General features: G+C 41.9%; 1 protein-coding gene across 1 annotated transcript in view; it reads right to left on the reverse strand.

Moving 5' to 3' along the window:
• LOC103533769 (cadherin-6) overlaps positions 1 to 14,817 on the reverse strand; it is a 101,087-nt gene extending 86,270 nt beyond the window's left edge. The window contains exon 1 of the mRNA XM_030444812.1: positions 14,778 to 14,817. The gene's annotated coding sequence lies outside the window, so the exon portion shown is untranslated. The remainder of the gene's footprint in view (positions 1 to 14,777) is intronic.
• Between the last annotated feature and the right edge of the window lie 2,147 nt (positions 14,818 to 16,964).

Raw genomic sequence — 16,964 nt, forward strand, 5'->3', positions numbered from 1 at the left:
ATCAGCTGGTAAAAGCAAATGCAGTTCCTTAAAGTTTCTAGTTACGTGGATCTAACCCAATTCAGGACCCAATTAATTTTTTCTTTTTTTCAATGCATTACCAGATGGAAAGTATGCACTAAGCAAAACAAGCTACTGTTTTTTGAGGGCAATGGCCACTTGCAATTCTAATTTGGGGTTTTATGTTTGTGCAAGCTCACCTGGAGAGACACATTTTAGAGCTGGGCTGAAGCAGCAGAAAGAGTTGAGCCACTAAGTGCAGCATTGGGTATCAGCAACCCATTTAAAGCTGGGGTGTGTGAATGTAGGGATGGGTGTCTGCTCATTCTGAAGAGATGCATACAAATAAGGCAGAAGCAGATGTTAAGAGATCACAGTTTCATCCATTTTCCTCATTCAGTCATGTCAAGATGAGGCCACTTGCACAATGTGGACCTGAGTTCTGTCTCCAAACACCTTCATCATGCAAAGGTATTTGGCTTTATAGTTTGAACTCAGGTGAGCTGAGACTCTGCTTGCAAGCTGATATCCATATGTTCCTCTGGAAAGAACATCCACATGAGAAAATTTTACTGCCTTGGTGTGTGGTGGAACTTGATTAGTAATGAGCATCCAAAAGCAGAGATTGAGAGATGTGTACAAACCAGGTGTTGACAGATTTTTTTCCTCTAGCAATTCTTTTGATACGTGCACCATGTTTGTACACTGCAAACTGTGGCATGCTGTTTCAGTCTCACATGGAAGAAAGCCAACATTTCCCACAAAACTGTTATCCTTGCTGCAGAAAGCAACCCAGAATAACCATAAAATACATACTGAATGAGGTCAAAAAGCTTATGTGTAACTAGGCACTAGTTAGTGCTTAGTTCAGACTGTGCAGTCACAGAATAGGAATAAAATGAAAAACAAATCAAAGACCATTTTCCTGGCAACAGTCCTGCCCACAAATACAGTCCAAAGATGTGTGACACAGAGGGCAGAATTCATCCTGAATACCACTGAAGACGCATGACTCCACTGACCTGCAGGAGCCGCCAGCGGATGTTTTGTATCTCACTTTTTATTTCCTAGTTCTTTCTCTTGCATACATCAAAGAATTGTGACATCTTCATGTTAGGCCTGATAACATGTTGTTCCTTCACATAAGATTCTCTATGGCCAGACCTACTTTGGTTGGTTGTGTTTTTTTGTTTTATTTTCATTTAAGAGACCCAAGAAGCCATAGTTGTGAATGAAAATCACACTGATCTCACCTGAATATTCTGTACACAGAAAGCTTTTAATATAATTCCAGTGGTTACAGAATGAATCACAATATAGTAGGCATTCAGCTCTTTTTTTTTTTAAATTTAATAAGCGTGCTTTAACTGGACTAAAGCATAGCTAACATGTTTAACTTAAACATCTATTACAGGGTAGGGTAGAACTCACTTAACCACTCTGTTCTAATATGTGAAGTTACCCATATTTTTGTCAAATAATCCTGCAGCCAAGACAGATTTCTCTGAATTATTTGTCAGCTGGGACTTTATTAGGTTAAAGCACCACTTCTTGCAATTAGGACATGTGGGCACTAATGTCATACAAATAAATAATATGTTGCTGTAGAACAGTTTGGATAAATAATTCATCACCCAGATTAGGTACGAACTATTTGCTCATGCTGATGTTTGTTGTGTCACTGTCCATAGAAGTCCCATGATATCGCTCCTGTTCTCTAGCTACATGGCTGAGGACTTTTTTTAATGGGAGAATAAGGAAAGTGAGGGGAGCTGATTGCTCTCAGTTCTCAGGCATCTCCAGTGTTGATAATTTATTAATGCATTTTCTTCTGCTTTTTCTTCTGCTTGCTTGGTCCAGTTTTTCAGCTCTTGTTTATCATTACAGCTTCCTGAAACTCAATGGAATAATACTGATTTGTCATTTCTTGACTGAGAATGTGACTGAACAAAATTTCAGTTCCAACTGAAGAATAAAATAGAAACCTTCAGCATTGCTAAACCTGAATCTAAAAGCTTTATTCCTCACAGGTACTGCCCAGTCCCTGATTCAGCACAATCTTTTGAGCATTTGCTTCAATCTGACAGACTGTAATGGTCCACAAACATATGCTCACCTCAAGCATCACAAGAAAATATTCTGATTACAGTTCTCATAGTCCTTATAACAGCAGATCCTTGAAATGTGAATGCAGCCCTAAAACAAAAATTCAGTTTATCACATCCTGAAAAGCCAGGAAGGTGAAAAATCTTCCTCTGAATGTGTTAATGCTCATTTTTGCTTTGAAGAACCAGCAGTTTTCAGATTATGGCTCTAGTATTTTAAAACTTAAAGCAAAGCCCTCGAGTCCAAGACAAAAACTAAGCTATTGATTAACAGAGAAGCCATAGAGATGTTGACAGTTCAAATAAAACAATGAAGATACTTAAATATCAGCATTTCTTTTGAGCCTTTTAGTGTTTTACTGACTAGTGAAGTTCAAGAAGACAAAAATAACATCTCCCTTGCTGTGAGCCAGTGGAGCTCATAGCCCCTAGCTGACAATATTTTTCCTTAGCTCTACAGCCTACGACCACCACATCCAACTCTTGGTGAAATGAGTGTTAAATCCACTGAACAGTATCAGAAATGGTAATACACGGGGGGGAAATGAAAATATGTCATACAATTAACTAAAGCTGCTGAACTTGGAGCAGACAAAGTCAAGGTGGGGCATTACATCCATTTTAAAATAGATAACAGGACCTTGTTATTTTAAATGTTCTGATAGAAAAAAAAAGTTTACAAAAAAACCCCAAAACAAAACAAAACGGTTTGTTAGATGTGGAATAAATTCCACTCTGTTCCACTAAGCTGCATGTCTTTAACCTGATTTTATGCTCAAGAGAGAGAACAAAGTTTTCCTAGAAGAGTCACTGGTATCTACAACCCCATCCCCTTCCCACCTGGTAGCATGCTCCTTCCTAGGCTGGCTCTGTAATAGCAAAAAGGGACACTTCTACTCCACTGCTTTCCAGAATACAGCAGCATGATCACCCCCTGCCTCCTCTCCTCGCAGAGGCTGCCCAGCAGTAACCTAATAAGCAGGGCTGGGAGGCTTAGAGGAAAACATTGCTGAGACAGAGATGTGGCTAGTTGCACAAAGTAAATGTCAAAAAGGAAAATTCCTCTCTGGGAAGGTCCATCAGTCAAGCCCTGGACATGTACATCTGAATTTCATTCTCGAAAGTAACATTAGCTGGACAATGTTCAGCTCCTGGAATGTTCAGTCTTGTCTGACTCTGCCAAGTGCCAATCACCCTCCATCCCAATGGACTTCAGGAACAGTAGAAGGCAACTAAGAGACAAAAACCATCATTTTGCAGGAGGAAGCCCATCGCATGAAGCAAGAAGGCAGTGTTCTCTCTGGCACGTGTGAGGGGATGAGGTACTAAAAGAGCAGAAAAACAAACTGGTGCTCGGAATGTTCTCGCTGTTTTGGAGGCAACAATAGTAATAACAACAACAACACCAAAAAAAAACCAAAAAAAACCAAAAAAAAAAAAAAAAAAAAAAAAAAAAAAAAAAAAAAAAAAAACCAACAACAACAAACCTGGGCAGGGTTTCTCTTAGATGCAAATTAAGATTTAAATATAAAAATTATAGGCTTCTGCTAATCCTTCTTAGGAAGTCATAAATTGTTAATCAAACCTTAGGCAGTGTTGTTTAATACCAACTTTAATAAAATAGCTGCCTGAAGCAGAAAGACAGTTGGGATCCTGACTCTAAAACTTTGGTAGCCTCATCGACATTTTTGTAGCCTGAGGCTTTTACACTACCATTGATACCAGCTCCTTTGAAATATGCTCATTTTTTAGGTTGCTAAATTATTAAACACCTTATTAGTAGAAAGATTAGATGGAAGAAAAGCCATCTATGTATGATGGAAAATGTATTGGAAGAGGTAGGAAAAGTTAAGGGAATATTTACATAAAAGATGATACAGCTCTATTGTTCATATACAGAAGTAATCCATAATCCATAATTCATTTAAAAATGAACACATCAAATTACATCACAATGCATGACAAATTGTTATTGTTGCACTATAACAATATAAATTGCATAGAAACATTTCTGTCAAGAGTAAAACCTGTTTGAGACTAAAAAAAGCAATGTCACTTCAAGGTTGTTTTCCCTGTTGCTCCATAGGATTTGTCTGTCACACACGTCTCTCATTTCCACCATACACTTTGATGGGGAGCAGCAAAAGTTCCCTTGTACGGGGTAACCAAGTCTGCTAAATTAAAACTTCTTTGAAAATTGCAAGAAAAAGGGAAAGGAAGAGAAAGGAGAAATGTTTCTTCCTTATTATTCCTTAATAATAATTGTCACTCAAATGAACAGATCTTTAGACTAAAAAAATAGGCACCAGTCATTTCCTTGGTGCAATGCCTTTCTACTGTAAGTCCAGAGCAGCTTGTTAGCATGCTAATTGTTGCATTTAATATGCAATACAGAGCACACTTTGTACTTTGAAGTGCTTATTCATGATGTCACGGGTATTAGTGTATATTTCTTAATTACACAACTGGACAATCTTCCCCCCCCTTCATCTTACACTTTCTATTGCTCTGATTGGTTTTTCTAACTAGCCAGAATAATCATTTTGCCACACAGAAGCAGATAAGGAAAAAAAAAAGTAAACAATTTTAAAAGCCATTTTAATTTAATAACAAATTGGGAGCTGTACTTTGTGCTAAATTAGCACTGCAAGCCTCATATCAATTCAAGGCAAGGTTCCTTGTTCGCTACTGCTTAATTAATCAGTCCTGTTTCCATCTAAATGAATATTTTTTTTTCTTTCTCCCCTATCATCTCTAATATCTCATTTCAGGCAGCACATCAAGTTAATCTTGCTTACATTAGCAACTTACTTCTAATGGCTCGGCTCAGTTATTTACAATAATTCATCCTACCCCAGCTCGTAGCTGAATTCTGCTTGGGCTCTGCTCTGTTGGGACACTTGGAGTCAGTGGTAAAACAGCAAGTGCAGCCCCATGGTGCAGCACCTGAGGACAAAGCCCAACTTCCAACACACTGATGTCTTCTGAACTTTTGGCTTACGGGCACACCTTGTCTTCCCAGAGGCAACACAGTGCTTAGGGACATTGTTTAATGGTGGGCCTGAAAGTGTCAGACTTATAGTTGGACTCCATGTTTTCAAAGGTCTTTTTCAACCTAAATTATTCTATGATGCACAGAGCTGGACAAAGGACAATTTTCTTATGAAACAGCAGTACTCAACAATCCAAAGGCAGAAAAGAAATATATGAAGGAAGTAGAACATAGAAAGAAAGTTGGGTAGTACCTGAAAAAATGTCCTCATCACCCATTAGACAGCACACCCTGTAAATAAAACTAGAATAACCATGAATCCTGCACCACCATCACTAGTGAATATTAAAAAAGAACAAACCTTTCACCATGTCACATTTGAAGGAAGTGAAGAATGGGACTTTAAGCACCAGCTGGTTGAATATCTCTTCCTTGTGCTCACTGAACCACTCCCAAAGCTGCAAAATGATGTCTCTTCCATGATCTGGTATTTTCTATCACCACAGTAGCCAAACACATTAAATTTGGAACTTAACAAAAGATCTCAGGTGTTTTGGATTGCACCAACCTGTCCCAAGCCAAACACTTACTGAAGCTGTGGTCACTGGTCACATCCACTCTACACCCTCTCTGTTGCGAAGTTCAGCCTTCAAAAGTAATTTTTCTGGCTGCCTCCTGGGACTAGGATGCCTGCTCATGTCCTGTTTCTAACCCTGCTCCTCCTGACCCCCCACCTCCCCAGGTGACACCACTGCTCCAGCAGCCTTGTCCTACAGTCACCCACAGCTTCAGAGACTTAACAGATACCTGCTCAGGTCACAGCTCGAAACCAAATCTGCACCTGAGAGGTGCTTACATCACATGAAAGCTGCTTTTAATGCCAGTTTCACTAAACACAGTTACCTCTGTAGTAAACGCAAAACACACTTAATATTAAATGGGCCACTCGAAGAGGACAGAACATGTCTGTGAGGTGCCTGAGCAACCTCAGTATTTACTTTTTCTCATCCAGGAAACAGGATGGTATTGCAACAGGAAAAAAAGGATGTGCAGTGTATTTTAACCTCCTAGATTTGCAGCAACCAGTTTCTGACCTCTCATTTAGCAGGCTGGTTGAAATTACAACCTGTTGCTAAGGAAAACTCTGTCACACCTTAAAGTAACTGTGATATCAAGTAGCTCTGAGATATCTGACAAGTGAATTACAGTAGATTAATGAGGAGCCACTTCAGAAATCCTGCAAAAGACACTCTAACATCTTACAATATGATAATACATTTCATTGAATAACAATATAAATTCTGTGCTGAGAAAAGCTTGAGCCTGTTTTCGTGTTTTGCTCTTCTTTTTTACCAAAAGGAAGAGAAATCCTTTCTACAAATCAGAACAAACACTTTTGTTTCTAATGGGAAATGCTGCTCTGAAAAACACTGAATTTTAAAGCTGCATGATATTAGATTGTCTGCAGAATTGTGCTGATGGCTGTAAATATTAATAGATAAGATACACTGGGCCAGCTTTTTTCTCCAGAGCTTATGCACTGCTTCCTCTGAAGGGCAGATGACCTGAAGACACAGAAGGCACCAGAAGGAAGAATCTGAGCTAAGAAATGGATTTAGAGACATAACACACAGCGACACTTGAACAAAGGAAAGATGTTCCTGCTATGTTCCAGCAGACCCAGCCAGGGAGTGACAATCTCAAGTCCAGCCCTCTGTATCCCTGCTGCAGCTGCCCCCAGTTACTGATGAGAACGGAAGGACAGCAGAGAATCTGTTTCCATGTTGTGCAAATGAGACAGGGCTAATTTGCTGAAGGGGCTTTCAATAGGAACTGATGATCATGCCTTACAGAGGTTTTTTTTTTCCATCACCACCTTCCTTAGTCTACTGTTTAGGGAGACCAAGTATACAAATCTTTGGAGATCACAGTTTGGTCACCATGGAAATAATTGCAAAGTTGTAAACACTTCATTAAAAGATCCTGACATCTTGGTCCAGGAAGGCGCTTAAGTATTCAAAGAATCTTGAGATCTTCAGTGCAGTTCATTGGTATGTTTGAAAGTAAACTGCTCTGAGACCAGGTATGATAAGGCAGAGAGAGGGAGAGGGAAGATGTCTGCTTTGTTTATAGGAGAAATAACTTGGTAATTATCAGCGGTGAGAAGGTAAATATCATAGCAGGGCATTCATACTATTTAGACTTAAATGGAGTGTAGATGAAATACAGAGTTTTATAAAACTGGTTGGCACAGCATGAATTACTAAAAGAGATGTGTCTGGTGGACTTTAAAGTTGCTTCTGCATCTTTTTCCTTTTCAGCAGTGACAGTTAAATTGAGCACCAATTTCACAAAAGGAATTTGCTTCTTGAAAGGGATTCTAACTCTATATATTCCTGCTCTGTAATCTGCCAGAGCACTCTTTGCACTGTAAAAACAAGGAAATAGGCTCTCTTGAATCTTCACGTGGTTGAACACTTTGCTCCAAAAGCATCTGGGCATGAGATACCATGCATCTAAGACCCTGGTACTACTGGGATCTAACACTGACATATCACTTGTAAATTTAATGCATCTTTTTCTACTTCTCTCTATTTTTTTATTACATGCTGGGATCAATATCAACAGCAGGGGTATATGTGTATGCCATATCCTTATCCAACTAACTTCTCTTTGACTCATCTTCTTATCTATGCACTAAGAGTACTACTCCTTAGATGTTTGCAAAATGAGGAGCTTTGAAATTAATTCATACAGGCATGCATGTGAACAAGAGAGAGTGTGGTGTGACCTCTGCCTGCCCCAAATCATGTGTAGCAGCAGCATGCAGAAAAGGCAGCTTTTTATAAGACTTTTTTATCTCCTTCTCTCCCACAGCTGTAAGCAGGTGGGAATGGATGAGGCAAGGAATGGTAAAGAAACTCTATGCCCAGTCCAGCCCGGCCAGTTCAGAGAGAAAGGTCATCACTATCTTGCTTGGGGACAGCTCAGATTACTTTCTCCTGGGAATAAGATTCTCAGTTTTGTCCCAGAAGGCTCTGGAGCTACCCAGCCTCCCCCTCCCCATCCACACAGAACACGGCTGAACAAACAAGAAAAAAACATCCAGAAAATCCTTTGGGGAGAGAGTGTCAAAACGGCTGCAAGAAGTCCTTGAGAAAAATAATTGGCTTTCTTTTGGATGAAAAAAGAAACCCAAATCTGATTTTTTTTTTCCCCCCATCCATTCTTTGATCAGCTCCAGCAACTCAAGTGAGCAACAGAGAGGCAGAAGGGTTGACTGAAAGCTGTACTTGATGTAGATCCTGGTTCAGCATCCCTGCTGTGCTACGGCCTCCTCGCATGACCTTGGGCAAGTCACTCACCTCCACTGTGATTCGCTTCCCCTCACTGTAAAACAAGGCCAATTATACAGGCCAGTCTCTCAGCAGGGCTGTGTGGTGAAGACATTTTTTTAGACATTGCGGAACACTTGAACAGCTTTTGAGTGAAGGCTCTATGTCAATCAGCTGTACCTTGCCCCTTACTTGGAGGCTCGCAAATGTCCACAGAGCATCTCACAGTAATAGTGTTATTTTTTGGCAGGACACCATAAGCCATTTTGCTTCCTTTTTGTCCATGAAGACACTTTTGTCAAATAATGATTGCCACACTAATGACACTTTAAAGTTACAAACAACCAGGCACTCAAAGAGAATCAATTCAACGAGGAAACAGATTTCAGCTGAATGCTTAGGGCAAAACTAAAAGCAGCCATGCTTTTAATTATTTTTGTTAATGTGTTGGAACTGGGGGAAAATGACGATGAGGGGGGATGAGGGAGGAGGATGCATGGATTACTTACAGAGAAAACCTTCCTTCAGAGATTGGCCCCTATGCTGCATGGTGTCAGCACCACAACTGGGACCCACAGGCACATGTGGTTCTCCCACCACCCACCACCTCACATGTAGGACAGTTTGGGATTCCCATGTCCTTCAAGAACAGAAAACAGAGTTACTGTCCAAGGCAAGTATTTCCTTTGAGTTTGGTTTTACCCTTCACACTAAAACAGAGCTACATACTAATGACCATGTTGATTAAGCAACCTTTGTGCTAATTGATGCTATCAACTGACAACTGGAATGCAGCAGGTAGGGGAGTAGGTAGCTCTGCTTTACACCCAAGCATATACACACCTGCAGTACCTGAGGAAACTCCACTAGTGGTTAATTTCTGTGCTAATTTTCAATCCCTGCTGACCCTTCTCCTAGGCCCTCCTGCTCTGGCTCTGCGATTAGATGCAGAAGTGGGAAAGCTGGAAAGATACACCACCTATTATTGCACAGGCATCTATAAACATTACAGCAAGATAATGGAATTAGTTTAGCTGAGAGGAATTAAGGTACCCAGATAGTACAGGGCCGATCTCATTCATAAAGTGCTCTCTTCTGTGTGTTGTGGTGTGTCACTGGGGAAGAGCTGAGAGGTTACGATGGGTATCTGTGATGCAAATCAAAACTAATAGTTATATTCTGGCTAAAACTAAGCACTTTTTGAATATAAATAAATATATACGTATATCCTGACAAGATGAGCTAATTAATCCATACACTATTTGCCCACAATGCCAGAAGAAAAACTCATTCCTTAACAGGTTACTTAAAACATAACAAATGGCTTTATTCCTGACTATCACCAGATGGAAATGTATATGCACTTCTGTCTGTGTGTTTGGCAAAGAGGGGAGTATGGAGAGGATGTCTTGTGGATGGGTGTGAAGAAAGATAATGCAACATGAGTGTAATCTTGGATGTTTCAGCACATTGCTATCAAATGCTCTGGCACCATCACAGTTAAGCAATCACTTCTTTGCTTAAAGCTTCTTTTTGGAGGTCCAACACCATAACTCATGAAGGACACCATGCCAGACATGTTTTTTTCCATCCTGCCAGGGCTTGCAGGCTCCTCTTGCCAGAAAGATGCAGTTTCCTTTCCACATAAGCAGTGCTCCTTACCACTGCTAAGGGAGCTGCAGCTGCAGGAAAAACTGTTTTTCTGGTTAATTTTGAAAGAGGAAAATGTTCCAGGAGCAGGCAGCTTCATAGGACTGGGAATACCAACCTGTAACATTAATTCCCACACTCTAAACAGTCTTGTACTACAGTTATCCAAGTTTCTTCTGGGAATGTTCCTATAAACATATAAAAGAACAAATACAAATATTCATAGAATTTGCTTGGGCTCTTCAGTGCCAAGTGCACAATCAGGAAAATAAAATGGAGGATGGTGATGGCAACCAGTCACAGATGGCCATGTGTGCAAGGAGGGATAATGCTGGATGAAATAAGGAGGGGAAGCCACTGATGGGTGATCAGGACACACAGCAGTGCCCTGGAGAAGCTGAGGAACCCGAGACTGGATGGGCTCCTGAGAGGTACTGGCCAGTCATTGGGGAGGGATGAGAGAAACTCTTATGTTGAGATATACAGTCTGAAAAACCCAAATAGAAGTGAAGTATTCAAAAGTCAAACTTTAAGAACGCTTTTATCCAGCGCTTTCTCCACCTGGTTCCACTGCAGTGTCACTCAAAACATAACTCAGAGAGGCTGACTTTTTCTGATGTTTTGCATTAATTATGCATTCTTCAAGGGTGTTTTTAAAACTCAGGCAGGGATTAATAATCTGCCCTGTACCTTGTGTTAAGCAATAAAGACAGATAACAGCTGGGTTTAATCGCACTAAACATTCCCTCTACATCTCGTCTCTCTCCATCCCAAATGAAACAAGGTGAGATGTCATAACACCTCTCTCCTGACACAGCCCAGTTTCTCCAGACTTCTCAGAAAGGGCTGCCACGAGCAGCAAGCAGCATGAGCAGACCAGCTGCTACTGGATTTTATCTCATCCAGAACACATTTAAACCTGAGAACTGTGTTTATGCTGCAAGGTGAATCCTGCACAGAGTCAGCAAAAGAGATAGGGTTCAGTGGCACATAGTCATTCACTTCATGTGCAGGATGGACGACTCACTTCAAAGTTTTATGTTGAAAAGGTCCTGAATTTTACTCCACATGGCAGGCAGGATAACCACAAATAAGTTTATAATCCCTCTTTTGGAGAACTGTGTATCGAAGTAATTATTTAGTAAAAAAAGAGAAGGAAAAAGAAGCAAAACTCAAATGACGCAAAGTCCTTGAAGAAGTCAGAACAGCTACTTCAGCTGACTTGGTCTTCAAAGGGTTAATGAAGAAGTCTCCCTGACACCCAGCTTCCAAGGCACAGCCCTTCCATGGCATTTCCCGCACTCTTACGATAATCAAACGATACTGAAAACCAATTCTGCTTTATTCTGGTATAATTGCCGCAGAGCCACAAGAGGAATTGCGACCATTATGCAAGATGAGGCACCATCACAGTGGGGCCTGCTGCTTCAAACGGATTCTACTGACTCGTTTTTATAGATTTCAGCTACCTTTCATTTCAGTAATTAGCCACCATTTCCAAGGAGATCCATAAGCAATTTCCTGCCCATCTTGAGCCATAATGCTACAAGATTGCACTACACGTGGTTTACAAGTAGCCAACAAAGGGTAGGGTACTGGAAAGTTTAGTTAAAGAAGAAAAAAAGAGCACTCTTTCGTTTAACAACGGGTAAATGTTGATTCCCTTTAGATCTGCTTGAACACTACACAGCACACAGGCATCCACTGGAAAGCCCAATAGTGATTCCTTGAAACCCCAAAATACTGAAGAAGTCGAATAACAAGCAGCAGAATGGAGTGCTGAAATCTTCATTCAAAGTAAAAATGATGTGGCAGATCTGAGGGGTTAGTGAACTAACTAACCCAGGAGGATCCTGCCCCGAGGAACCCAGTGTGCCCTTGAGTAGAGGTGTGCTGGCGGAGAGAAGGTGCTCTGGCAGGATCTCAGATGGTGAGAGCAGAGACACATTCATAACTTCTATCAAGTTTGCATTACTTTGGAGATCTTCAGCAGAAAGGATGGAGAAAAAAAACCAAAAACCTCACAATATTTTTTTTAATGTGTGTGTTTTGCTTTCAAGGAAGTCTCTCAACTAAATATTATTGAAACAGCAGATGGCAAAATGCAAACTTTATGAAAGGGAAGGCTGCCTTGAGCAGCAGGTTACTGTTTGCATGGGAAAGCTGTGCAAGGGAGGGGTGGAGGGAGGAAGGGAAGAGTCAGAAGTTAAGATGCCTGTTTCTAACTGAACAACTTGGTTACAAAATGATCACCAAGTCTATAAATGTAATCTTGAGTGCTGCTATAGAGACATGCTAGAACTGTAAGCTGATGTGAAAACTAAAATACCTAGAGGGACTAGTAAATCCCTCCATGGATCCCAGTTCCTTCAATGGCTGCAAAGGATAATTGCAGAGGACTATAACAGGACTGAACCAATGCCACTTTCCTTGGTTAAAAAAAAAAAAAAAAAAAGTATTGCTGCCTTTGATTATATTATTCTGAAGACTGGCTGCTCCCCCCCTCCTTCCCCCAGCTCAAAATTTAACTGCAAACCACTAGAAATACATCCAGAAAGATTATGGTACAGCTGAAAGCCAGAAGCATATGAGATTATATATTTACTGGTGCTGTGTCAGATAACATCTGAGAGGAGAGGAAAAAGGGATTGAGCCCTGCAGTCTTTATTAGCATCTTTGGACTGCTTAAAGGAGCTATCCAATTGTGCCATTGCTGCCAGGCTTTTAAAACTGTATATATCCATGATAAAGGAATCTACTTGATCTTGATCACAAGCTTCCAAGCCCTACCCAACTCTCCTGTGACTTGCAAACTTATTGCCTTTAAACAGGAATTAGAAAAAAAGAAATGAATAGGGATGCACCATTACCCATAGCATTATACTGCTCAGGAACAGATGTTAATCAATTTTATGGAATGCTTTAAGTAATATGCAAGCAGTTTTGCACGGAACTCACTGCATAATAGAGATTTGAGCCCACCAAACACATGAGATAAACCTTTATCTTGAATAAGAGAGTAAAGTCAATTTTGATTAAAACCAAAGAGGTCTGCACATTCAAGCAATTTTATTCCCTTGGAATTTCATTATTTCCAGAGTGCTATTACACATGGTTCTATGACAAAAGAGAATGGAAGTACCCGTGCTCCTTGTGCATATGTTCATGCACATAGCTCATGAAGTACACATGTAGGATGTATGTAACTTCCTCACACATTCCTGGATAGATAGGAACACCTGCACTATTTCAACTGCACTAGAAGAACAGTAAATTTGGAGGAAAGACTGACCTTACCCTCTGAAAGTATTTTTTTCCTAAACAGTCTCCCATGAAGTACTAATGGAACTTTAAAATCCAACACCATACACAAATACAAGGAAAAAGGTGCCCCATCTTTTCAATTTGTATAAAAGTAGCAGCTGTGCCATCGTGCTGGGAGTAATTTTGGCCATTAAACTTCTTGATCCTTGAATGTCATCAGGAGTTACTTAGGTGACCATCCACTTGCACTTACAAAGTACTGCATTTAACTCTCCATAAAATATGGATTTTATTGCAGCAGTGACAAGAGTTCCTTTCACAGCCACTGACCTCTAATGCTATTGCTTATCTCTTGACTCAACCTTTTGCATAAGAATACATATATACAGTAATACACACAGTTTATTGGTTCCCCTGTGTGTGCAGGTAGGTTTTATATATATGTGAATATATAAATGGTTCAATCTTTCAGACATACAAAGTATGTTACCAGCTCCTTAGAAGCATTTACAACATCACAAAATTCAGGACTTTCTTTCTACAATTACTCAACTTCTCTCCCGTAAAATGCCTGTATACAAACCCCCATCCTCTTACCACCTCCATCACTCCTTAAACCCGCTCTTTTATCAAATAAACGATTTCACATTTGTCAATTCCTGTAACGTCCCCAGATCTGCCCCTTCTGCCCCCTTCTTTTCGCTGAGGGAGCGCCTCATTTCAACTGTGCTCTACATTCAGCTCTGCACTTTCCCAAGGATTTTGTTCATGATCTGATGGGTTTTGCCCTGTATGTGGTTCACAGCAACTAGGCAGTGTCAAGAAACCAAGACTGGTTTTTTTTAATTGTTATTTTCTAGTTATTCATCATGCTTCTCCGTTTTTTTGTTTTGTTTTGTTTTTTGGTTTTTTTTCTTTTCTGTTTGTTTGTTTTGCTTGTTTGGTTTTTGCTTTTTTTTATGATTACTTTCCCCTTCCAAACACACATACTACCCTTCTCCCGCTCTAATCACCTCCTGGCGACCCAAGTGGCTTGCCGGCGATAACAAACCCCAGGAAAACGCCGCATCCCCTTCGTCTGACTTAAAATGACAGCAAACGCGGTCCCCGCACCTCCCCCTCCCCCCCAACCACCGGGCAAGCCGCGGAGCTCCGGAGGTGGGGGTGACACGGTACCCTGGCGCGGCTGTGGGTTGCAGAGCCCTCCACAAGACACCTTCCAACTTTGCAAAATAAGTGCTTGCCCCCCACCTCCCCGCCCCCTACAACCCTCTTCCCTTTTAATTAGCATTCCCCATAAGCACAGCAAAAAGAGGGGGGAAGAAAAAAAAAAAAAAAAAAAAGCGGGGAGGGGGGGGGGGGATGGTGGCAGAGCTGGCTGGTGACAGCTAGAACTTGCTCCTGAAGAGAGGCAAAGCCGCATCTCCTTACCGGCACGCAGGGACGACGGGGCCCGGCCTCGCCCGGGTCGGCGGCGCGGCGGCAGCGCGGCTCCCTTGCCCCTTCTCCCCGCCGCTCAGCCTGCCCGCCTCTCACTGGGGCTCCCGCTCGGGCAGCAGCACTTTTTAACTCCAGCATGCAGGCAACCCAAGCCGAGGGGGCTCTCTATCTGATTGGTTTCCATTCAGTGCTCCTGATTAATAAAAAAAAAAAAAAAAAAAAAAAAAAGGGGGGGGGGCGGAAAAAAAAAAAAAATCCAAACTCCTCCTTCCCTCCCTTCCTGCCTCCCCTGGCAGGCGCACACACCCACACCCACTCGCACCCACACGCACCCCCGGCGTTGCGGATGCCGGAGCCGCCGCCGCCGCCGGAGCTGCCGCACCGCGGACGGGGAGGCGCGGAGCGGGCGCGCAGAGGGCTCCTCCGGGCGGTCAGGGATTTGCAAGTGAATGCGGTGGGAGGGCAGAGGGGGAGGGCTATGCTACAGAGCACCGCTTCTCCCCAGCAGTCGCTTCGTGCTTGAGGTGGAGGGCAGCCAGCTTCTTTCTAATCGTTTGGTAGTGATAGTAAAAGCAGAATAAAATCGGAGGGGGGGAGTCGGGGGGAGTAAAGGAGAGAGACGCATGCTCCTCCTGTGTGATCTGTGTGCTTGAGCTGTGTGGTTTCTCATCCCCGCAGCCTTTTTTAAAGTCCTTCTCTTGACACTAAGAAATGCCTGACTGGTCTTTTCCCACACTTTCCGGGAACTTCCTGGACTTGATGAATCAAGAATTTCAGTGAATTATTAATGGACATGATACTTCGTGGGGGTGATCACATGTGGCGGTTTCTGTGTGAATGGGTAGCGGCAGAGGAGGATTTTCCAGGTGCTTGCCTTTGCTCTGCCCCCCCTTCCCAGTGGACTCCTTGCTGACGAGGTTATGACTAACCTGAATGCAGAAAGAACTGCAAACTCGGCTTCTGCCGTGGGACTCGTAGAGCCTCTCTGCACACACGCATGTTGTACAGCTTCCTTCTACCCTCCCATGCCCTCAACATCCCTCCATATCCCTCCTCTACTCCACCCCTCCCCAAGTCTAACCTTAAATAAGGTTTTAGGTGTTTTAGCCTAAGTATTGAATGGCAAGATGGAAATTGCCTGCCAGCTTATTATTTACTTGAACAGAGTCCACTTCAATTCAGCTGCATAGTGTCCCCTTAAGATTCATGGCAAATGTTGCAAGAAGTGAAGCTTTCTGCCATTTGCCTCTCACGTCTCTACAGTCTTAGGTTTGACCTTTATGATGTATTCTTTCCCCCTGATAGTCAATCTTAAACAGTCTTTTTTTCCATCCCATCTTCTTACTCACCTCTCACAATTTCTGCTTGCTGTATGTCTTAAGGATGGGTCTGTGCTGGCTCTAAGCCACCTTTGTGTCCTGTTTCTGGACCACTTCAAGGCTTTTAGTATAATTTAAATACTTGGAGCAGCAGAAGTTCAGGTAACGATCTTGCTGCTTGTGCTCTAATTTCTACAGAGCTGCAGCACTATCTCTACAGCAGAGCTGTATCCTTGAAATGGATACTGGTCTCCTTAAGGAAGCCTTCAAGCTGTTCCCTACAGTCACTGTGTTGGCAAAAGCCTTTTTCAGCTCAAAACGGAGCTTTTAAGGACTCTGTGTGATACCTACAGAAGCCAAAGAAATGTTAAGAATATGGATTCTGCTTTCCATGTGTTTGTGAACTCTACTTAAGAAAATCACCTAGAATAGCCACTTAGTTACCACAGCCATTATCTAGCCATTTTAATCTTTCCACACAGCTGCACAGCTGGGTTTTTCCAGCCTGTGGATCCTTCTGATTGCTCTTCTTTGAACTTCCTCTGGTTACCTCTTTTTTTTATTTATTTATTTTTTTCAATGACAGGTCAGGAGCTCAGTGAGCATTTGCAGAATATTCCCAGGAGAGCCTTCTGGACACCGTCTATCTCTCCTTTATGACAGATCACATTTACAGGCTTTCTTTTGCCCTTCCACATTGCATTGTCAATGTCTGATTCACTGCCCATTCTGACCCTGAGGTCTCCTTGGGCATTATTCATTCCAGGATGTCTCTCATTCTGGTTAGCTTTAATAAGGCTACTTTTTTTTTTTTTTTTTTTTTTCCTATGCATGGTATCCTCAGACAGAACAGGGTTAT

The sequence above is a fragment of the Calypte anna genome, chromosome 2 (assembly GCF_003957555.1).
Source record: "Calypte anna isolate BGI_N300 chromosome 2, bCalAnn1_v1.p, whole genome shotgun sequence".
NCBI classification, from domain to species: domain Eukaryota; kingdom Metazoa; phylum Chordata; class Aves; order Apodiformes; family Trochilidae; genus Calypte; species Calypte anna.